This window comes from Manis javanica, chromosome 1, assembly GCF_040802235.1.
Source record: "Manis javanica isolate MJ-LG chromosome 1, MJ_LKY, whole genome shotgun sequence".
Taxonomy (NCBI): Eukaryota; Metazoa; Chordata; class Mammalia; order Pholidota; family Manidae; genus Manis; species Manis javanica.
The window spans coordinates 113,747,329-113,771,511 of NC_133156.1; positions in this window are offsets into that span (position 1 = coordinate 113,747,329).

The window sequence follows — 24,183 nt, forward strand, 5'->3', positions numbered from 1 at the left end:
CCTTTATTCACTTTCTTCCCATTCACCTCAAGTGATGTTTATTAAGATAATATTTTTAAGGGATATTATGCACATTTTTGATGTTTCTATACAGAGATGAAGGCCAATATTACCATGATAATGGAGTGTATAACAAAAGGGGTTCTCCCAAGAGTGAGAACGCATTGAAGAAAACACAGTGCACAATCTATGCTGTTTCCCAAGGGCCCAGAACAGGGGAAATACAGTCACAGGGCAGGGATATCCCAAGGTTGTGGCTGATACAATTAGGAGTTAGTGGTCAGGAATGGTTTTTAAACTGTTTGCAAATGAGAAGATGTGAGAACCCATTTTAAATGCAGTAGTAGTAAGCAAATATAAGATACGACTATTAAAATTTATGATGAATTGAGGTATCTGAAAAGAGTTCTAGCATGATGAAAAGTCAGAAAACAGATTTCTGGTTTCTCACCACTAAAATGATGGAGCTGGATTTACAATTTCATAGGTCCCTTGTGGACTCTGTATGGATTCTAAGTAACTGGTCATAACAAATTTGGAAAGGGACACAATGATGCCAGTTCCAAACAATAAATAACATAGAAATTTAAAGAAATAAATTGACTACTTCTGCGCCAATGACTGTTATAAAAAAAAGCCACATGAAAGTGCAGTGCAGTGAGTGAAGTCTCCAGAAATGAGGCATAAAACACTGCCTGCAAATACACATAAAGAAAAGAGCAACTACATAATAGCTGTTTTTTAGGAAAGAAGCTTTGTCTAGCTACAGCAGTGAAAGGCAGTAAGAAGAAAAGAGTGTATGCATAAATCAGCAAAGGAAAGGATCAAACAAGGTTCACAAAATGGACTATAGGTCTGGAAGAACTGGGAGTATAGTAGCAGGGCAATAACAATAGGACTTGAGACAAGTGGAAGTAGCAGAGAGAGATTGGGAAGGGAGTTGAGGGGGAAGGAAATTATTATTATTACTATTATCATTACTACTACTACTACTATTATTACTACCTCAGTATTTTCCATTCACCAAAATATTTTAACATTTATCTTTTGAGCGTGTGGTGTTTTATTTTGAGGGAAGAATGTGAGAATCTTTAATAGTCATACTCTTAAGAGAAATATGAAGTGTTATCTGAAAATAATTTGGATAATTTCTCTGCATATAGCAATTATTCAAAGGAGATTTTAGTGGCATCTCTGGGAAAAAAGAACAGAACTAGAACTAGGTAAAACTACTTTGGATGCCAAATAATATGACAGAATATGAGATGAAAGTCCATAAATTTGTGTATATGTACTAACAATCTGGATTATAATAACAAAAAAGAAAAAGAAGGAGAGCAACAAGCATACCAATAAAAAATAAGAGTGCATTCGGGTAATACTGTGATGGCTGTACTGTATTTTCAGAAATGTGATCTCAATTGAACTTCAAAACTGCCTTGTGATGGAAGATGGCACCTTTCCTGATAATGTCAAAATTCATTTCTCAAAACTTGAAAAACTGGCAGTTAGCCCATAATGGCTGAACAAATACCCTTAGTAATGGGACTACATTTGAAATATGGGACATACCTTTGAAAAACTTAAAAATTTTCTTATTCATGTTCATGTCTCATGTTCAGTACTTGTTCATTATAGTAAGAAATTAGAAAAATGCTGAAAAGGCAAGCTAAATAACCTATAAACCCACCACCACTACCATGGCAGTTTTCACCATTTACAAAAAGAGAGAGTACAATGCCTACCCCCTTATACCTAGCATCCATGTGTTCAGTAATCATCAACATTCTTGTCATTTTTGTCATCTCTTGCCCCACCCCATTCCAACACAGTTTTGACAAGTGGTCCTGGAATATTTTAAGTCAAATTCCACGCATCCATACATTTTTCCAGAAAATTCTTCAGCATGCATCTCTAACAGATAGGCTTTAAAAAATATGACCACAATGCTATTATCACACATAATAAATGGAGCAATTATTCCTTAATATAATTCCCCTGGTTTTCTCAAAAATATGTTTTAACAGTTGTTTTTTCCATATGAGGATTCCCTAGAGGATTTTGTGACAAACCAAAATTTTAAGTCTGTAATAACTTCTCCCTCCACCTTCAGTGACATTATTGAAGAAATTAGGTCCTTTGTACTGAAGAATTTCTCACATTCTGGATTTATTTGATTGCTTCCAGTGGTGTCATTTGACTTATTCTGTTACTCTTTCCTTTACCTTTCTTGCAAATTGGTAGTTTGATCTAGACCTTGATGTGCATTATTTTTTATATACACATTATTTTTATAAAAATATGATGTGTTCACCCTTGTTTTTGTAGATTGCTTTTATACTTTGTATCTATATAAAAGAAAGTTAAGATCAGAGAGCAAATCAATTTCCTTTTTAACTTTAAAAATTTTGGAGACTAATGAAATAATTAAAAATATGATAAACATTTTAAGAGAAAAAATTAAGCAAATTATTTAAAAATAGTCAATTTCAAAATTACAGAATGCAATTGAATGATCTATGAAATACAGAAAAACAAAAGACAGAGAATGGAAATCAACAAATAATTAATGGGGCTGATGGGAAAAAGGAAGAATAAAAAGCACTACATTGAAACTATTAAATTCATGGTAGAACTACAGAAGGAAGGTAAGTGAATGCTTGATACTCAGTTTCTCTGTGATCCTGAATTCAGACGTTCTTGTGGCTAGATATTTAAATTTTTCTTTAGATTCTTAGAGATGGCTGAGTAACTTTTCAAACAAAGTTATTTTCCCTTCATGATAAATGGAGTTGTGTATCCACTGCTGTCTTAGTTCTCAAACTTTTCTCCTATAGATTAATCTCAGTAAAAGGGATTTATAACTCATTTATAAATGTTCATTTGGGGGTAGGGCAAAAGAGTGGGTGCTCTGTTGGTTTAGAAAGTTTCTTCTGTCCAAAAGAACTCAAACCAACAGATCCACTATAAATCTGATCTATTTCCTTGTGTTTCATGTTCAGTACTTGCTCCTAATGTTTATCACTTAGTATCTCTGATGACGGTATGATTTCTGGCTTTTTCCCCTAGGGCTGCCCTTCATTGTCACTCTTTTTCATTTTCACTAGGTGTCTTGCCCTTATTTGCTATGTAGACCATCAGGCCACTTTAAGTGGAAGCCATCCTCATTTATATGTCACCATTCAGCAGTTGAGGGCTGGAGAGAGTTGACATAGACACATGGCTGCTAAGGCCTTTGACTTGGAGAGTTGTGTAGGACTGAGTTGGAAAAGACGTTTGCTGACATCCCTACTGCAGAAAAGGAAGCAAAAGATAAACTCCGTTAATCCCATTCCAATCTCCATTGTGCAGTCTTGTACACTGGGAGAAAAGAGGAGTTAATTGGAAGGAACATTTGGCAACACTGGAGTCACTAGGGAGATTTTCCTAAAATTTATTTTTATTTTAATGCCTTTTTATAATTATTTGACGTATTTTCTCTCTTCATGTTATCTCCAGTTTTACCCTAGAACAGAAAGATTCTTAACTAAGAGCATTCAAAGAAACACTTTTGCAGGCAATGCACAGAAATAAGTATGATTATTCTGTATCATCTTGACCACCCCTGTTTATCAGTCTGAGGCCTTTGGTTGAAAACATTAGAAACTGATTCTGGTTAAATAAAGTATAAAAAAGGAATAAAAGGAAGATATTTCCTAGCTTCCATAATAAAATGGAAAAAAGTAACTAGGCCTTAGAAAAAAAATAGAACTACAATGCTTTCAGGATCTCAGTCAAAATTCAGAGAGAGTTTCTTTTGAGTGCCAATAACTCAACTTCAAGAACACTATGACATTGTACTTAAGATTCAGATTCCCAGAAAGTAAAGAATCTTGGTTTATTTACTACCCATTGGTTAGGAAGGGACAAGCCACTGTGATTGACAGTCCAAAAGCACTGTGCAATTACCAGAAGGAGAATGAGGGGATAGTGGCGAGACGGTAGGCTATTCATCCCACCCACAACTAGTCGATCTGCAAAGAAAGAAATTGAGAATGGGACAAGGTCATTAGCATATATCTGTGTATTGACTCTATCTTTAGCTTAACACAGCTTAAATGTAAGAAAAGTTAGAAGATGAAAGTAAGAATATGTACATAGGACCCGAGTCTTGTCATAGCAAATATAAAGAGACATGATAGCAAATGTACCAGAAGGGGTCAATATTTTAAGGGGGTCATGTATTTTAAATAAGAACTCCCTAGAGAAGATGCCAACAAAAGTTCCTCAAAAAAGTCTTGTATGGTCCTTTGAAAATGGCACTTCAAGAAACTAATAAAGCAAACCACAAAAATTAGATGTGAAGCATTAAAATGTATCATTAGAAACCAGATCAACAAAATTAGATTAGAAATGTAATTAAATTTAATGAAGTAGAGAAGAATTCCTCTATTATTTGTTACTAAGAGAGGACCTCCTTATTTGTTTTCCAACTTAAATATCTCTTTCTGCTCCCCCAATTTGACATTATTTACCACTGTTCAGGTCAGTGTAAGAAGACTGTGTATTAGTGTTCTAATGCTGCAGTAACAACTTATCACAAACTTAGTGGCAGAAAATATTTAAAAAAGATAGATTTATTATCTTAAAGTTGTGTAGATCAGAAGGCTGACAGGGATTTTCATGAGCAAAAATAAAGGTATTGCTCCTTTTTGGAGGCCTGCAGGGAGAAGGCTTTTCCAGCTTTCAGAGGCCACTTACATTCTTGGCTCACAGCTCCCTTCCTCCATCTTTATAGCTAGCAATGATGAGTCAGGTCCTTCTAATGTCTCATGTCTGTGACCTTCTATCATAACAACCTTCTCAAATGGAAACTGAGAACGTTTCTCTAAGTATTTATGAGATTAGATTGGGGTCATCGGGATAATTTCCTTATTTTAAGGTCACTGATTGGAAACTTCAATTCCATCTGCAACCCTAACTTCCTTCTGCCACATACACAGCATATTCACAGGCTCCAGAGATGAGGACATATACTTCTTTGGGAGGCCATTATTCTGCCTGCCACAACACAGAAGAGGAATAGAAAGTAGGACTTGATAAGAAGTTGTGATATAACTGTTAAAATTTTTAGACAATAATATGATCACCTAAAAAACTTAAGGAAATATTAATGAAATTAATAACAATGAATAAAGTGGTCAAAACTAACTCAATGCAAATGTGAAAATATATGTGATTTTAAAAATAGGACATTATTATATAGCCAATAATTATGTAACATTCCTATGTTGACAGATAGTAACTGCACTAGTGGGGGTGAGGATTTAATAATGTGGATAACTTGAATGACTGTTGTATACTTGAAACCAATATATGTGTATTATCAATGATACTTCAATAAAAAAAGGACATTATTGATATATGATCTATTGGAATTATGAAGAGTATAATGGTATATATATACTTTATACTTGCAAATTTTTCTATCATGATTATTATCTTTATTAAGGAAAAATAGTGAACTTTGTATCTAAAAGAGTAAAAATGTTAGGTATATATCTTTAAACAGAAACTTTGCTAAGAAACAGTATTTAAAAAAGAAAAAGAAGTATACTAAGTCCTGAGACTGTAAATATGATCATCTCAGAAAGGTTTAATGTTATTTTTGATATTCACAATGGGGAACATTTTTAACGTGATTTTCTTTTGGAATTGAACCAAGTTTTAACAAAATGTATTTGACTGAATAAAAGTCTAAATGATTTAGGCTTTTTTAAATAAGAAAAGGATGGTGGGAAGGGATATTTTTCATTAGTTATAAAACATATTTTGAAGATGCAAGGCATAAAACTGTAATAGTGTTTACAAACAAACTATGGAACAGAATAAATGTCCTAAATAGGCCATCCCTGGGGCACATATCTGAATGAAATAAAACTGGTACATATACATCAGGGGGCCTTTTTGAAGGGTAAAGGCAAATAAATGCTCCTATCAGGTATTTGCCAAAGAGATCCAGGCTTTATAGAGAAGATAAACCATAGGGTTAATTGAGTTTGTCAAAAATTAAATACTGGATGTGAATTTATTTCACCTTAGACAAACTGTCATACCTTTTAGAAAAGTTATGGTTCTATTATTGAAGGAAATTTTTCTAATGTTGAAAGTTGTCAGCTTTGGATGAAGTCATGAAGCCTCAGGTACTCATTTCATTATGTCTCAAAGGATTTTGATTTTTTAAAAGTCCTTTTTTAATTTGGTATAATTTATATACTATCCCTTCCTTCTCCCCCAGCCCCCACCACACAAGTCTGGCATTTGGAAAACCTTGTTTAAAAACTCCAAATATCCAAAAGCATTCAAACTCTCTAACTCTTGCTTGATATCTGTTAGAGCTCAGGCAGTCTACCGACTCAGGCCTGTACCTTGACTGACAGAATCACATTTATTGACTTGCCAACAGGGGAGCCCACTCTGAGGAACCCTGACTGGATCTGCCCACAGGGGATGGATTTCAGTTCCTGCTGAAAGATTCTGAGGAAGTTTTAAGGAAGGCTGACCAGTTCTGGGTTAGAAGTTGGTTCTGAAGCAGGATTTAGGAAAAGCAGAGGTTAAGTAGGGACCCGGTGCTGCCTAGAGAGATCCAGTTGTTGGTTTAGCTATTGAGTACCCTGTAATACACGTGGGTGGGATAGCAAAGCAGGTCCAGGCTCCATTGGTAACAAAGTAGTGGTCACACTCAAGCAGGAGTGGTCCTGACGGCATTTAGCTGCTGCAGGAGCTCGAAAGAAACTATAACCTTTGGAGCTGGTTGTATCTGTGCCTGTCCTCCCAGCCTGATTATCACCAAGGCTGCTTTTTTTCTCTCTCTCAGCCCACACTGAGTTTCAGTCCTTCAGGTCAAGACAGATTTTAGTCTTTTTTACATCTACAGAACCAACTCCAGTTTAATTCTCCTGTTTGTTAGAGCTTCTGAAAAGAGCTGTATCCATTGATAACCAACCTTATTTTAACAATCCAGCAGAAAAAGTGTGAATTTATGTGGTTGTTATTAAAAATTACACCATGAAGACATGGATTAACGACTGGGAAAATTAAGTGAAAGACCACTTTAAGAGTTTGGTTTTGAGTTTCAATATAAAAAGAGAGGGAAAGTGGAAACTTTGGAGACAAATCCTAATAGTTGGGCAGATATGCAGCCAGGGTATTCGCCTGAGTCAGAGCCGGTGGGAGTTGGGAGCAGGGGAGCCCTCCAAAGGGTACAGACTGAGCACATAATATCATGCATGTCCTTTCATTCTTCACACAGCTCTTTGCTGGAGTAGCACTGATACCTGAGTATTTTCACAATTCTTTCTCTAATGTCTTCCCTTCCCTTGGTCTTCAGTACCTTTTAAAATGGGGCACTCCTAGTATGTAAAAGGCTTGCAGGAAGCAATTAATTCTCCACTTTTGTCCTGCTTTGCTCTCTCCCATCCTTCTATTCTGGCCTTCCTGTCCCAGCCCTCAAGCCCTGCTCTTTCCTGCTCCAAGCTACATTCCCACTTACTCTCCTCCCTCCACTCTCCCCTGGGGAAAGAATAATTGGAAAACAGAGGCAAACAAAGAAACATCAGGGGTGATCCTGCTATGTAAGAGATAAATGGTTAGTTTGTGGAAGAGCATCTTTAAGGAGCTGCTGAAATTCGAACTAGAACAATGCAGAATTGGCATATGAAGGTGTTTATGTAACTATTAGATAAATCATTATAAAACTATTAGATAAAATAGGTAACTGATACTGCTTAAGAGAGAGGTAGAGAATAAGCAAAATAATCTCTGAATGTGCCTAAACTAAAATTAAGGAGCAGAAAAGTGGGATGAGGAAAAGTGGACTCATTATATTGACAAAGAAGCTTGTTAAATGGAAAGGGAAAGAACAGGAATTATGCTATGGGACATAGGGGATCTCTGGGGTATATCAGCATTTTGAAAGCATAGCTTCGTAAACAGATGATCCGGGAACATGAACACATAAGTAGAAAACGTAATGGAAAAAGGAGTAAAGGGAAAACAGTGACAATTTGCAGTTTTTGTAATGTTTTATTACTTAATATTTCTGTTGGAGATTGTTTGGTGATGAGAAAACCATGAAAGTTGAATTAAATCAATGATGAAAGATGTGAAATCACCTTAAGTTTGTCTTTGTTAGACATTATTAACATTTGTGATTTCTGATGCTGGGGTTCTTGTTCATGAAGCAGAGAAATGAACTTGGCGAACAGTCGAAGTAGGAGATCAAGGCAGAGGTTTTTATTTAGAGAGAAAACGAAAAGACAGAGCTCCTGGCTCAAGCCAGGAGGGGACAAGAGAGCCCCGGGGCGGTGCGTTGTCTAGGGGTTTTACAGGCAGTTGAGAGACAAAGTGCTAGGGATGTACACCTGCTAAGTGGTCCCAAAATGTTTATCTTTGTAGAGACATTAAGTTTCTTATTAGTCTTCTTGGTTATTTACTAGAAATTTACTGCTCTGATTTCCTCCCAGGATAAGCAGCTTCCTGGTCTGGGAGGGGTATCACTCATCACTCACGGCTGCCTGCTTTGCTCCTAAGGTGGGCTGAGTTATTGTCTTACTTTTTAACTAATTGGGTTTCAAGACAGAATCCTTCCTGTTTTTTACTGTGTTGTTTTGTGCTTGCAGTAGTTTTGGGCTTGCTTGCTACATTGCCCAAGTTGCAACAAATCATTTGTTTAGGACCAGAGGAAGAAAAGCAGCACTTGGGTAGAGTTAGAAAAATAAGCTGGGCCCCCCAGCAGGCCAAAGCAAATCTAGCAATGGTTATCTTGCTTTGTTTTTTTCCAGAGGCCCTCACCCTACTCCGTCAAAGCCCATGGTCCCTGTCTCATTTGTACTAGTAAGATAAAGGGAAATCCTTTTTTCTTACCATGGAGTAACATTGTCAAACATTGATTATCTATTGGGGGAAAAGAGTAGGATTGACTAACTGAAATGGTAAAAAGATTTGCCTTAGCACGTGGTGCAGTGGAATTTAGGATTTGCCTTTTCAAGCTTGGATAAACACAATTTCAAAATTGGTTTTAAATAAATAAGAATGTTGTTAGCTAATCACTGATTTATATGTACATAGATAATACAGTGAGTCCAAGCAAAAGTAAAGCTGGAACATTCTGGTTCAATTTATGTGTCTACAAGATATTTTTCTTTAACATCAAAGGAATGCAATTAAAATCGACAAATTATAGAGAAGAATGTTAATATTTATAAAAGAAAAATATTTCAAGTGCTTGAAATACTAATATGCAAAGAAATATTATTTATCATGAAGTACAGATGTCTACACTAAGCAGAAAGGAAAAAAAACTTAGCTGAACTTTTCTGACATAGATGGAAAAACATTATTTAGATATTCACAAATAGCAATAATCGGCTATTTGAAAAAAGTGATTGACAAGAGCTAGTCTGTAGTAGATTAGGTATATGAGATTGTTGATTCTGTTTTATACTTGACTAATAAAAATGGTAATTTCATGTGATTCAAGTTAGTTCTAATTTTATAAGTATTTATTGAGTGCTAACATATAGTAATGTGCAATTTTGTCTTGAAAAAGGAAAAGTTTTCACTGATTCTTTATGATCACTCATCTGAAGTTAATCATAAAAATAAAATAATATAGCATTGGTTAATTTCACAAACATTGAGAGAATGCAGAATAGAGGATTTACCATTAAAGGAATTAAGAGGAACAAAATTCTTCCTGGTGGCTTTGAAACACATTTTCCCCTGGGTATTGTTATTTTCTTGTTTGTGACAGAAGCCTTAGGTATTTATAAAATGTTTTACAATCTTCTTGGTTTGTTATGAAGTTACCCTCTTTACTAGTAGTAATTTCTGAAATGGAAATTTAACATTAAGGATCTCTGTGGAAAATGCCTCTGAAAAATTATTTTGAGAATAAAGACATTGTGTGTATAAATATCTGAAATGAATAGTTATAGTGGCTTCTCAGGGGAAGTTTGAGATCATTTCCTCTGGAGCAGCCAAAAAGCCTTTCAGCAACATGTCCCAGGGGCTGAACCCAGGAGCTGAAATTTCCCTGGAGAATGTAATAAGGGTAAAGATTTAAGTTTTATTTTGGCTTGGGAAGCAGCATGAGTTCCTTCTGGATTTTCAAGAATTCAGCTTATTAGAAGTCAGCCGTTTCTCTCTTAAACAATGCTTGGATTGCTAAAGGAGAACAAGTATGTTTCAGAAGGAGGAAGACATTGTAGATATAAAGCAAAAGAAAAAACACTTTCTCCCTCCTCCCAGATTTTCATTGTCATCACAGGTATCTAAGATGTCTTTTTCTTTTTTTAACAAGATTCTTTGTTTTCATTGGGTTCATATCACTAAATGCTCTGCAATGAGACATGCTCCCTCATATTCACTTTCCAAACACCACTCTTTCTTAAAACTTGGCAACATATCGAGGAACATGAGCCAAATTTATCACTCATAAATAATCACAGTGACAACAATCAATTTTTAGTTAAATTATGCTTGTAGTTTTTAAGCACTTAGTTGTATGATTGTGTCATTTCACAAAATCCTTTACTGATGTGTTCAAAATAAAGAGCAATCTTACGATAAGTAGTCTCCTGGTGCCTAGTCTCAAATTCTGAACCAGTCTCTCTTGTGATGCTCGTTTTGTGCTGTGGCCCTGTGGCAGAGGTTAGGTAGAAATTCTGGGCCCTTGATTAAGAAATCTGATAGGAAAGTTTGTGCTCTGGACAATTCAGGAGTCATGTGGTACCATAAAGAGAAGAAGCTACAGCTAGGTATGTCTGACTCCACTCTTCTCTCCCACAGCCTTCAAGAGTCATTGATTATAAATCAAATAAGAGATTGATTTTGAACAGGAGGTACTTCCTACAGGCTTAGGAGATTTAGCTGCAATGGGGCCTATAAATACAGTATCTAGTAGCTGAGTAAATATCCCCATTAAAATGTCCTCCAATTCTGTGACTTCCAAACCTTTCTGGGACTCCCTCTGGCTACACTTACGCCCTAGGGTTGTTTTTTGTTTGTTCTTTGTTTTTCAGGGAAAAGAGAAGGGCTCATTTTGAAGGAATGTATGATCTAACGTAGCAATTTGCAATCCTGACATTTAAAAATAAGCTCACATCTTGGTCCACCCCAGAGATTCTGATTTGATTGGGCCCAAGCAACAATATTTTTTAAAGCTCTCAAAAGATTCTAATGTGTAACTAGGGCTGAGAATCGCTGTTCCTGGGAAATCATAATAGACGTACTACAAAAGCCATAAAGAAAAGATTAAAGGGCAGTGCAATACTATACGCATTTCAAACTTTAAAAGAACCCAGATTAAGACAACCTACACACATTTTGAGGAAATACCACTTTGGAAAAGGTATTCAGAATTGTGATGGCATTTTTGCATACAGGTTTTTACCTGGGTGGACTCAGTTGTGTTCAGAGAAGCTAACAAGCGGAACACTACAAATTGTGCTCTGATGGAAGGGAAAAGACCTGACCCAGTAAGGCAGGTAAGAGGCGTAAGAGGCCTTTTGAAAAGGCAGAAGTGGGTGAGAAAGATCTGTAAGAAAGAGTGATGTTCATTTTTTAGAATCTGTGTTGGGCCAAAAATATGAACTACGGAGTTGGAGATGTGGGATGAAAATGGGACCCAGGGTGAGAACATCGTAGCTCAAGATAAAGACGTTGCTGCAATTTCTGCACCGTGTTTTTTAATATTGCAAGGTGCATTTCTTCTGGGAAGAAATAAGGAAAAGCAAAGCAAAAGTCATTATTAATTTAATTGCTTTTTCCTAGATAGCTTGCAATACTTGGCAGCAGGGTACAGTAGGAATAATGCATACTTGGGACTCATCATACCTGGCATCATACTAATGCAGGCCATTTACTATAGTGAGAAAGGATCTTGAAATATTGAACTGTGTGCATCTTTTTCTTGTCTGCACTTCCTGAGCATTCTAATCGCCTTAGAAGAATTAGGTAGAGCAGGGAGGAAAAACGGCCAACTAAAAATATTTTTTACTTTCAGTCTAGACTTTTGAAAATGAAAAGAGAAGTCCTCCAGGGGATCAGAGCCCAGGATATCTGCCATGACCCCGTATGTCTTCCAGGTGGAGATGTGGAGGTGGCCAGGCCTAAGGAGGAGAAGTGGGGAAAGAAAAGAGCAGCGTCCTTGCAGGAGTTCTGGGGAGGGGGGAGGATTCCGGGGTGGGGGGGGAGAGTTCCGACTGGGGGAGGAGTTCTGTTTGGGGGTGGGTTGGGGGTGGAGACTAATCTGCAAACGATGGTCCCCCTGCCATGAGAGAGAGAGGCTTTGAAGGGCTTTTAAAAAGATTTACCTGGACCCTCACCCATAGTTTCTGCTGAGAACAGAGTGAAGCCTGGAGATGTGCCCCTGCATTTTGAAAGTCTCCCAGGTGGTTTTACCTGCAACCAGCATAAAGGAAAGCACATTTCCTGGCTGAGAGTAGGTGCTCAATAATAAATACTGACCACTTGCTTTCCACTTTTTCATTACTTCCACCGTTACCTGCATGCTCCCATCAAGTCAAATCTACCTGACTACAGAAATGTCCACACTGGTTTCCAAAACTTAAATTTTGCCAGATGAAATTATTGCCTCTACTTTTTCATCACTGTGACTAAAAGCCATTGAGTTTACTCCCATTTTTGAAACATTCTCACATCATTAGAGTTTAATATTTTCTCTTTTTTTTGTAGATAATTATTTTTTATTGAAGGGTAGTTGACACACAGTATTACATTAGTTTCAGGTGTACAACACAGTGTTTCAACATTTATATACATGATAATTCTAGGTACCAGCTATCACCATACCAAGTTGTTACAATATTTTGACTATATTCCTTATGCTATACATTACATCCCGGTTACTTATTTATTTTACAATTGGAAGTGTGTACTTTTTTTTTTTTTTTTTTGTGAGGGCATCTCTCTCATCTATTGATCAAATGGTTGTTAACAACAGTAAAATTCTGTATAGGGGAGTCAATGCTCAATGCACAATCATTAATCCACCCCAAGCCTAATTCTCGTCAGTCTCCAATCTTCTGAAGCATAATGAACAAGTTCTTACATGGAGAACAAATTCTTACATAGTGAATAAGTTACATGGTGAACAGTACAAGGGCGTTCATCACAGAAACTTTCGGTTTTGATCATGCATTATGAACTATAAACAATCAGTCCAAATATGAATATTCATTTTATTTTTATACTTGATTTATATCTGGATAGCACATCACATTTCTCTCTTTATTATTATTATTTTTAATAAAATGCTGAAGTGGTAGGTAGATGCAAGATAAAGGTAGAAAACATAGTTTAGTTTGTAAGAGAGCAAATGTAGATGATCAGGTGTGTGACTGTAGACTATGTGTTAATCCAAGCTAGACAAGGGCAATAAAACATCCACGGATGCAGCAGATTTCTCACAGAACAGGGCGGGAGAGGTTCTAAGCCTCACCTCTGTTGATCCCCAATTTCTCACCTGATGGCCCCCCTGCGATGGTGCCTGTCTTAGGTTGTTCCTCCCTTGAGGAATCTCACCCGTCTCTGGCTAACCAGTCATCTTCGGGGCCATACAGGGAAATGTAAAGTTGGTAAGTGAGAGAGAAGCCTTATTGTTTGAAAAGGTTAGTTTTTTACTTCTTTGCATATTTATGCCCTGTGGCTTCTATGCCCAGCATTTGTCTTGAGGTATCTTTACCACTTGGAAGAATTATGATACACAGTAAATTTGATATGAGGCACGAATTCTATTTAAGGGTTATAATTAGGAAGGAAGAAGAAAAGCTATAGAAGTAGCAGGCAGAAGAAAACATGGGAAGATTGATTATTTCTTTGACATATCTTCTTGTAGAGTAACATAAGCATGTATAGGTTTTAAACTACTAATTAAATTGCGTACACACATTAACATAATAGGAGTACAGTTACATAACCAAAGCATACCTATAATTACCAGCCATCTCCAGTGAAACCAAGAAAACCAGTTAGGCACCTTAGGCATTTGTGAAAACTTATCTATGATATGGTGGATATTGTCCAACTGAACTTGAACAGTCCGAGAGAAATCAGACAAATTAAACAGCCCATTCCTGGGGACTGTTCACATCCCATATGTTCTTTTAACAGTAAATAGTCTGTAGTTGTAAGATTTTGGAGCACTACAATTTTCACTTCTCCTAATTCTTGGTTGAGTTCCAACAGTATAGATCCAGTCAAATTTGTTGTTTTACTGTATGCACAGGCCAGCTTAGATATCTCCTTCTTCATTCCCATGGCAAGTCCAGGAACCAGTGGGATGAGTGCATCTACACCTGTAGCAGCGTGTGGATCTTTGTTGGGGTTTTTTGATGATCATCTTCTGGCATGAGTCTTCCAGAGAGTGCTGATGTTGGAAGTTCTTTTTCATATCATATCTTAGTTAATTTTCGGGGTAGCCAACTTAGGCTTTGATCCCCTGTATAACCAGGTCCCCCCTATAAACCCCTTTACAGTCACTGTCCATCAGCATAGCAAAATGTTGTAGAATCACTACTTGTCTTCTCTGTGTTGTACAGCCCTCCCCTTTCTCCCACCCCCCATGCATGCTAATCTTAATACCCCCCTCGTTCTTCCTCCCCCCCTTATTCCTCCCTACCCACCCATCCTCCCCAGTCCCTTTCCCTTTGGTACCTGTTAGTCCATTCTTGAGTTCTGTGATTCTGCTGCTGTTTTGTTCCTTCAGTTTTTCCTTTGTTCTTATACTTCACAGAAGAGTGAAATCATTTGGTATTTCTCTTTCTCCACTTGGCTTATTTCGCTGAGCATAATACCCTCCAGCTCCATCCATGTTGCTGCAAATGGTAGGATTTGCCCTCTTCTTAAGGCTGAGTAGTATTCCATTGTGTATATGAACCACATCTTCTTTATCCATTCATCTATCGGTGGACATTTAGGTTGCTTCCAATTCTTGGCTATTGTAAATAGTGCTGCGATAAACATAGGGGTGCATCTGTCTTTCTCAAACTTGATTGCTGCGTTCTTAGGGTAAATTCCTAGGAGTGGAATTCCTGAGTCAAATGGTAAGTCTGTTTTGAGCATTTTGATGTACCTCCATACTGCTTTCCACAATGGTTGAACTAATTTACATTCCCACCAGCAGTGTAGGAGGGTTTCCCTTTCTCCACAGCCTCACCAACATTTGTTGTTGTTTGTCTTTTGGATGGCAGCCATCCTTACTGGTGTGAGGTGATACCTCATTGTAGTTTCAATTTGCATTTTTCTGATAATTAGCGATGTGGAGCATCTTTTCATGTGTCTGTTGGTGATCTGTATTTCTTTTTTGGAGAACTGTCTTTTCAGTTCCTCTGCCCATTTTTTAATTGGGTTATTTGTTTTTTGTTTGTTGAGGCGTGTGAGCTCTTTATATATTCTGGACGTCAAGCCTTTATCAGATCTGTCATTTTCAAATATATTCTCCCATTCTGTAGGGTTCCTTTTTGTTCTATTGATGGTGTCTTTTGCTGTACAGAAGCCTTTCAGCTTAATATAGTCCCACTTGTTCATTTTTGCTGTTGTTTTCCTTGCCTGGGGAGATATGTTCAAGCAGAGGTCACTCATGTTTATGTCTAAGAGGTTTTTGCCTATGTTTTTTTCCAAGAGTTTAATGGTTTCATGACTTACATTCAGGTCTTTGAGCCATTTTGAGTTTACATTTGTATATGGGGTTAGAAAATGGTCCAGTTTCATTATCCTACATTTAGCTGTCCAGTTTTGCCAGCACCATCTGTTGAAGACACTGTCATTTCGCCATTGTATGTCCATGGCTCCTTTATCAAATATTAATTGACCATATATGTCTGGGTTAATGTCTGGATTCTCTAGTCTGTTCCATTGGTCTGTGGCTCTGTTCTTGTGCCAGTACCAAATTGTCTTGATTACTATGGCTTTATAGTAGAGCTTGAAGATGGGGAGTGTGATCCCCCCTACTTTATTCTTCTTTCTCAGGATTGCGTTGGCTATTCGGGGTCTTTGGTGTTTCCATATGAATTTTTGAATTATTTGTTCCAGTTCATTGAAGAATGTTGCTGGTAGTTTCATAAGGATTGCATCAAATCTGTATATTGCTTTGGGTAGAATGGCCATTTTGACGATATTAATTCTTCCTAGCCACGAGCATGGGATGAGTTTCCATCTGTTAGTGTCCCCTTTAATTTCTCTTAAGAGTGACTTGTAGTTTTCAGAGTATAAGTCTTTCACTTCTTTGGTTAGGTTTATTCCTAGGTATTTTATTCTTTTTGATGCAATTGTGAATGGAGTTGTTTTCCTGATTTCTCTTTCTGTTGGTTCATTGTTAGTGTATAGGAAAGCCACAGATTTCTGTGTGTTGATTTTGTATCCTGCAACTTTGCTGTATTCCAATATCACTTCTAGTAGTTTTGGAGTGGAGTCTTTAGGGTTTTTTATGTATAGTATCATGTCATTTGCAAATAGTGACAGTTTAACCTCTTCTTTACCAATATGGATTCCTTGTATTTCTTTGTTTTGTCTGATTGCCGTGGCTAGGACCTCCAGTACTATGTTGAATAACAGTGGGGAGAGTGGGCATCCCTGTCTAGTTCCTGATCTCAGAGGAAAAGCTTTCAGCTTCTCACTGTTCAATATAATGTTGGCGGTGGGTTTATCATAGATGGCCTTTATTATATTGAGGTACTTGCCCTCTATTCCCATTTTGCTGAGTTTTTATCCTGAATGGATGTTGAACTTTGTCAAATGCTTTTTCAGCATCTATGGAGATGATCATGTGGATTTTGTCTTTCTTTTTGTTGATGTGGTGGATGATGTTGATGGACTTTTGAATGTTGTACCATCCTTGCATCCCTGGGATGAAACCCACTTGGTCATGGTGTATGATCATTTTGATGTATTTTTGAATTCGGTTTGCTAATATTTTGTTGAGTATTTTTGCATCTATGTTCATCAGGGATATTGGTCTGTGGTTTTCTTTTTTGGTGGGGTCTGTGCCTGGTTTTGGTATTAGGGTGATGTTGGCTTCATAGAATGAGTTTGGTAGTATCCCCTCCTCTTCTATTTTTTGGAAAACTTTAAGGAGAATGGGTATTATGTCTTCCCTGTATGTCTGATAAAATCCCGAGGTGAATCCATCTGGCCCGGGGGTTTTGTTCTTTGGTAGTTTTTTGATTACCGCTTCAATTTCGTTGCTGGTAATTTCTGTTTAGATTTTCTGTTTCTATCTGGGTCAGTCTTGAAAGGTTGTATTTTTCTAGGAAGTTGTCCATTTCTCCTAGGTTTCCAAGCTTGTTAGCATATAGGTTTTCATAGTACTCACTAATAATTCTTTGTATTTCTGTGGGGTCCGTCATGATTTTTCCTTTCTCGTTTCTGATACTGTTGATTTGTGTTGACTCTCTTTTCCTCTTAATAAGTCTGGCTAGAGGCTTATCTATTTTGTTTATTTTCTCAAAGAACCAGATCTTGGTTTCATTGATTTTTGCTATTGTTTTATTCTTCTCAATTTTGTTTATTTCTTCTCTGATCTTTATTATGTCCCTCCTTCTGCTGACCTTAGGCCTCATTTGTTCTTCTTTTTCCAATTTCAATAATTGTGACATTAGACCATTTATTTAGGATTGTTCTTCCTTTTTTAAATATGCCTGGATTGCTATATATTTTCCTCTTAAGACTGCTTTTGCTGTGTCCCACAGTAGTTGGGGCTTAGTGTTGTTGTTGTTGTTTGTTCCATATATTGTTGGATCTCCATTTTGATTTGGTCACTGATCCATTGATTATTTAGGAGCATGTTGTTAAACCTCCATGTGTTTGTGAGCCTTTTTGTTTTCTTTGTACAGTTTATTTCTAGTTTTATGCCTTTGTGGTCTGAAAAGTTGGTTGGTAAGATTTCAATCTTTTGGAATTTACTGATGCTCTTTTTGTGGCCTAGTATGTGGTCTATTCTGGAGAATGTTCCATGTGTACTTGAGAAGAATGTGTATCCTGTTGCTTTTGGATGTAGAGTTCTATAGATGTCTATTAGGTCCATCTGTTCTAGTGTGTTGTTCAGTCTCTGTGTCCTTACTTATTTTCTGTCTGGTGGATCTGTCCTTTGGAGTGAGTGGTGTGTTGTAGTCTCCTAGAATGAATGCATTGCATTCTATTTCCTCCTTTAGTTCTGTTAGTATTTGTCTCAGGTATGTTGGTGCTCCTGTGTTGGGTGCATATATATTTATAATGGTAATATCCTCTTTTTGGACTGAGCCCTTTATCATTATGTAATGTCCTTCTTCGTCTTTTGTTACTTTCCTTATTTTGAAGTCTGTTTTGTCTGATAACAGAATTGCAACAAACACCTGCTTTCTTCTCTCTGTTGTTTGCATGAAATATCATTTTCCATCCCTTGACTTTAAGTCTGTGCATGTCTTTGGGTTTGAGGTGAGTCTCTTTTAAGCAGCATATGGATGGATCTTGCTTTTTTATCCATTCTATTCCTCTGTGTCTTTTGATTGGTGCATTCAGTCCATTTACATTTAGGGTGATTACTGAGAGGTATGAACTTACTGCCATTGCAGGCTTTACGTTTGTGGTTACCAAAGGTTCAGGGTTAGCTTCTTTACTGTCTTACTGTCTAACTTAACTCGCTTGTTGAGCTATTATAAACATGGTCTGATGATTGTTTATTTCTCTCCCTTCTTATTCTTCCTCCTCTCTTATTCATATGTTGGGTGTTTTGTTCTGTGCTCTTTTCAGGAGTGCTCCCATCTAGAGCAGTCCCTGTAGGATGCCCTGTAGAGGTGGTTTGTGGGAGGCAAATTCCCTCAACTGTTGCTTGTCTGGGAATTGTTTAATCCCTCCTTCATATTTAAATGATATTCGTGCTGGATACAGTAGTCTTGGTTCGAGGCTCTTCTGTTTCATTGCATTAAGTATATCATGCCATTCTCTTCTGGCCTGTAGGGTTTCTGTTGAGAAGTCTGATGATAGCCTGATGGGTTTGCCTTTGTACGTAACCTTTTTTTTTCTCTCTGGCTGCCTTTAATACTTTGTCCTTGTCTTTGATCTTTGCCATTTTAATTATTATGTGTCTTGGTTTTGCCCTCCTTGGATCCCTTGTCATGGGAGTTCTGTGTACCTCTGTTGTCTGAGAGGCCATTTCTTCCCCTCGTTTGGGGAAGTTTTTGGCTATTATTTCTTCACAGACACTTTCTATCCTTTTTTCTCTCTCTTCTTCTTCTGGTACCCCTATAATGCGGATATTGTTCTGTTTCGATTGGTCACTCAGCTCTCTTAGAATTCTTTCATTCTTGGAGATCCTTTTATCTCTCTCTGCATCAGTTTCTCTGTGTTCCTGTTCTCTATTTTCTAGTCCATTAATGGTCTCTTGCATCTCGCCCATTCTGTTTTGAAGTCCTTTCAGAGGTTGTTTTATTTCTGTATTCTCCTATCTTAGTTCTTGCATATTTCTCTGCAAGTCCATCAGCATGGTTATAACTTTTGTTTTGAATTCTTTTTCAGGAAGACTGATTAAATCTATCTCCCCAAGTTCCTTCTCAGGGGAAGATGTAGCAGATGCCGAAGCTGTCTAGGTTAGTCTTGTCTGGATCATATTTTTTTGCCTTTTCATGTTGACAGGTGCTATTGACTGTCAGCTGGGAGGGTCAAACTTTTCACTTGCTTATGGCCTTTCTTTACTGGGACAACTGCGACCCCTAGTGGCTTGTGTTGGGTAATTGCGTGTAGACTGGGTCTTTGTGTCTTGCCCCGCAGATATGGAGAAATTTCCTTTTCGGTGAGCGTGGTCTGCCTTAAGCTGTTTCTCTACTTTCGCAGCGCCTGGAGGGGTAATGGACCAGGGGACTGTTTGGTTGTTTACCTCCGTGAGGGGTCTCAGAGCTGTTGCCCAGGGGGTTAGTGTGCCCAGTTTTCCCTGTAATTTCCAGCCACTGGACTGTGACCTTTGTTGTTTCCGTCCAGCTGTTATGTCCCTGTCCCTTTAAGACTTTCAAAACGCACTCGCTTTTCTTTGTCACAGGGGCATCAGCTTTGGGACCCGCTCAGAGGTCTTGCTGCCCTTTTCCCCTAGTTTCCAGCCCTCCATGCATGCACTGTGTCTGCGCTCTGGTGCGGGTGGCTGGGGCTGGGTGTTTAGCAGTCCTGGGCTCCCTCTCCCTCCCGCCAGGAGCTGGGGGGAGGTGTGCTCAGGTCCTGCCGGGCCAGTGGTTGTATCTTACCCCTTTCACCAGGTGCTGGGCTCTTGCATGTGTGGATGTAGTCTGGCTGTTGTCCTGTGTCTTCTGGTCTCTCTTTTAGGATTAGTTATATTTGCTGTATTTTCAAAAATTTATGTTTTTGGGAGGAGATTCCCACTGTCCTACTCATGCTGCTGTGTTGGCTCTGCCCCTCTGACTAATCTAGACTTTAATATTTTCAATGCAGTCATACCGACCTGCCCACGCTACCATAATAAGCCCTTCAAATTCTCTGCTTTAGATAAATTCAGCTACATAAAATTAACAAAAGTGGAAATGTCTCTTGTTTATTCAATTACCAGGTTTCATCATTTTTTAACTATCTTGTGCCAGCTACTTTATATATGTAATCTCATCAATGTTCAAAACACTAATAGAGAGTAGGATACTAATGCTATTCTATCACATTATGTTTTTCTAAATTTTTAACTAAGTGATCTTGCCTTGGGCCTTTTGGAGCCATGTTCCTCAAAGTGTGGTCAGGCCAACAATATCAGTGTTACTCTTAAAATTGCAGAATTTCAGGCTCTCTCCTAGATTTACTGGATCTGAAAACAGAAAAAGCACCATAAAATTCTCTTCGGGTAGTACATTTACACAACATAGTTTAAGAAGTACTGTAAATTTAAGTGCTCGGCTAGTTTAGCAAACACCACACTCAGCTGTCAGTCTATTGATGACAAGTGGTATTTATCCTGGAAAGAAGGCACCCGTGGTACCATGGTAGCATATAAATGAAAAATATGCATAATGTATATTTACTTTCCTATGAAGGAAAACCATGGTGTTTTCTGTTTACTGTATTACCCCCATTAAAAAACAACAAGAACAACAAAACTTCCAGGTAAATCAGTGACCTGCAGTCTGCACAAACAAGTTAAAGATCCATTAGATGAAGTCTAAGGAATTTCCAGATGAAGGACCACTATACTTGATTAGTTTCACAACCACTGTATCAAGGGCAGTCGTTGAAAAATACCATTATCACCTTCTAAAGAAAACCCAAGGGGAAGGCTTCATAGCAACCAAGCCTCATTCTTATTTGGACACTGTATTAGAAAACAAATTTGATCCATGAATTTTGCCTTTTCATCCACGTCATCAAGCAGCAATATCAATCCCAAATAAAAAAACTTAATATGGCTTTTCATCTGACCCTGAGAAATGTACATGCTAGAAAAATAACAAAGGTTATTTCTGCACTCATTGATTAGTCACAGGTTATCTCTTGTTTTATAGAATTAAAACATATATAATAAAAACCAAAGTCTGTGATTCTGAAAATCAGCTATAGACCAGAGTATTTTGACATCCTCTTTAAGATACCAAAGAATGGATGTCATTTCTGAGTTTGACTACAAACTGGCACTAAATGAAATATCACTAAAATAAATATCTCAGAAGAATTTTCATGCTCATCACTACCTAATATAATAATAATAACTATTATTAGTAGTATTTGGTTTAGCCACTTGTTATGGACTGAATATTTGTGTCTTCCTATACCCCCAAGTGTGGCCATATTTGGAGATGAAGCCTCTGAGGAAGCAATTAAGGTGATGAGATCATAAAAGTGGGGCCCTGATACTACTAGTATCCGTACAAGAAGAGACACCAGAGAGCTTGTTCTCTTTCTTTGCCATGGGAGGATACAGCTAGAAAGTGCTTGTCTGCAAGCCAGGAAGAGAGTGCTTACCAGAAACTGACTCTGCTGAGCCTTGATCTGGGACTTCCAGGTTTCAAAACTGTGAGGAAATAGGTTTCTGTGGCTTAAGCCACCCAGTCTATGGCATTTTGTTATGCAGCCAGAGGAGTCCAGTTACCAATTTTCCCTTCTGCTAACATCATAAAGAAAATGGAATTAATTGGAGGGAATATCACTTGTGGAGCGCTCTAACTTTTAGCAAATATGTGAACCCAAAGTTCTCTTCAAATTGCTGAAGAAGTTTCCCAGAGTTCCTCCAAGTGGCCAGGCACTTTATAGGCCCATAGTTCCAAGTCTCACGGAATAAAAATGCAATTTTGAGTAAGTTACTTATTTGGTTTTACCTCTCATGGAAGATGAAAAACTAAGAAAATGAAAAACTACTAGAAATTTGGAAAATATGCCATAGAAGTTGGCAGACTTCTATTTAGGAGGAAGAGACACAAAGTATAAAATATAGACTTAGTAATTTACTTCATTAGTGGAGTTCATCAAAAGTCATCATGACTATGTGAATGTACATGGATACCTTTTGGTCTAAAGAGGGAAACATGAGATGTGTCTGGTAATGGTCCCATCTAACATTGCACAAACTCCGTAAGGGTGGGGACTGTTCTCTGTTGTACCACAGGGTTAGCTCAGTGCCTGCAAACACGGTAGGCTTGCATAGAATTTATCCTTATAGAATGAATAGTGAGATAAACACAGTGACGCATCTAGGAGCTGTAAGCATTAGTTATCTGGAAATTTACTTATGTACAAGGCAAATCTCAGTTCCTTTCTGTTTAATTGCATTTCTAAAAGAAATAGTTCATTTTGTAATGCCAACACTGACGAGTTGTTTTGGCAGGTTTATATGCTGTCATTTCTTTGCATTTTGTTGATTGAGTGCATACAGTACAAACATACACAGTATAAAATTCTGAAGTGTTCTTTCCACAAAGTTCTCTATCAGTGCTTTTTCTAACAGTAAATGTAATTCCTTGCTTCTTTTTTAGTGTTTCCTAACTACTATTAAATGAAGACAAAATTTAATTTCATTCAATTCAGTATTGTTTAGGGGATGTTGCCCTGAAAAGCAGGTGTTCTTTTTATAGGGTAAACTTGTTGTAATTAGAATAATTGGCATCCCACAGATGAAATACTGTCCAAAATTCAGTGATCTAGAAGTGTTCTTTGAACATATAACTAAAAATGTGTATTGTTGTTTTTTATTACTCCCTGGTGAAATTGGACTTGGCAGGAGCAAGAATTTGGGATAATGCCAAGTTTATTGCCAGAGTTTGAAGTCAGAGAGCTGACTGTGTTTGAGACCATGGAGGCAGCATCATGCGTGATTACTGGGCCGGTGTTGGGCATTTACCAGGGACTGGTAAGAAAGGGAACTAACATTTATTAATTAGTAATAATAAATATAATATAGTTTGGTAAAAGGATCCTGGATCCTGGTTAAAGACACTTGAGGTAGTTCCCTGACTTTTTTTCTAAAGAGTTGTTTTACCTTGGAAAATGGTCTAAGCTCCTTTGAGAAATGTGTCCTGACCCATAAGAAAAATGTCAAAGATGTGTCACAAAAGTAATATTTGATATTCTCAAAAGGCTGGCCACAGGTTGTCTTAACCATTACAGAATCTCTTCATTGACTGTAAAGTGTCATGGAATCTAAAGTATTATTACTGTGGTTGGACACACAATCAATGAAGTTTTAAATTCATGAACATGAACATAGCTGTAAACTTACAGCCAAGTGAAACTGGAGAATGTATTGCACTCTCTGTTTCAGGTTAACCTCCAAAGAATTTAGATTTCTCAATTCAGGCTTTTAGGATTTCTGAATCTAGATTTTCACCAGAGCAGACTAATTCGACATGTACATATCAATTTTTTGGCTTGAATAAGTTTGGTATACTTTGTGTGACTCCGAGGTGTTCATCTGCATGTGTAGACTTTTTGGCCACAGTCAACAGCAGGAGGACCTTCTTGGATTTGTGCTCTAATGCTGGGATGCCATAGATTCAAAACGATTATATCAGACAAACTTAGGATTTAAGCCTGGGCTCTTTCAGTTCCTTGCTATGATATAAATATCAGTTTTCACATCTACAAAAAAATGAAATTAATAGTAACATCTCTCTAGAACTGAGAGAAAAATTAGATGAGAACTCATTTAAAATGTCTAGTTCAGTGTCT